The sequence below is a fragment of the Leishmania donovani genome, chromosome 23 (genome assembly GCF_000227135.1).
Source record: "Leishmania donovani BPK282A1 complete genome, chromosome 23".
NCBI classification, from domain to species: Eukaryota; Euglenozoa; class Kinetoplastea; order Trypanosomatida; family Trypanosomatidae; genus Leishmania; species Leishmania donovani.
This window is the reverse complement of record NC_018250.1, coordinates 507,046-507,965: the sequence shown is the minus strand read 5'-3', so window position 1 is coordinate 507,965 and position 920 is coordinate 507,046.

The following is a 920-nucleotide window of genomic DNA, read 5'->3' as shown; positions in this document are numbered from 1 at the left end:
CTGCTGACCACTGCCAGCGTTCTCGGCTCGCCCTCCTCTCTCCGCCTCCGAGTGTGCGGTACGGGCTGGCCTGGGCGCGCCGCGGATGTCGTCGGTGCGTGCGGGGTCATCGCCGAGAGTTTGGCACCTGGGCTGCTGCTACGCAACTGTGGCCAGGCCAGGCCCTGCCTCTGTGTGTGCTGTGATCGCCGGCTCTAGCTTCACGCTCGCTGCCCCTGCGTGGACGGTCTTTGTTTCTTGTTTCTTTTCGATTGCCTCTGCACACGCGCATATCCTCCTCCCTGCCCACCCCTCCACCTCTACCTTCATGTGTGCCGGAGCGAGCACTTCTCCTACTAGCTTATTGCGCTGCCACTGCCGCCCCCTCTAGTGCGTCTCTCTCCCCTCGCATCTTTTCCCTCGCTTTCTGCTCACTGCTCTGCATGGTGTTTGTTCGGCTGTACTTGTACTACACGCATGCGTGTAGTACGAAGAAAAGGGCTGCTCGGGTTGTCTCTCCGCGTGTTTGTGTTTTTGTTGCCGTGTGGGCGATATATCCGGCTTCGACACGATGCACGCCCGCCCTTCCCCATTTGAAGGACGCTCTCTTTCCTCCGTCACTGCGCCTCTCTCCTTGCTTATGATCTCGCTCTGTGTTTCCTGTCTTTCAAGTGAGTCTCTTCTTGGGCTCTCCCCCTTCTTTCCTTGTCCTTTGCGCATGTTTGTCGCTCCCTTCCGTTTTGCTATTTTGAAGGCAGCGAGCGGCGGCCGCGGCATGCTGAGATGAGGTGCGGCGTGTGTCTGTCTGTGCGCCTCTCTCTTCCCGTGTCTGTCGGTCCCCCACGGCTGCCCTCGTCTCCGCACACGAGTCTGCCGTGGCGGGAGTGCTGTACTGCGCCGTAGAAAAGGAAAAGCGGAAAAAGTAGTGCGCCGACGCAGGA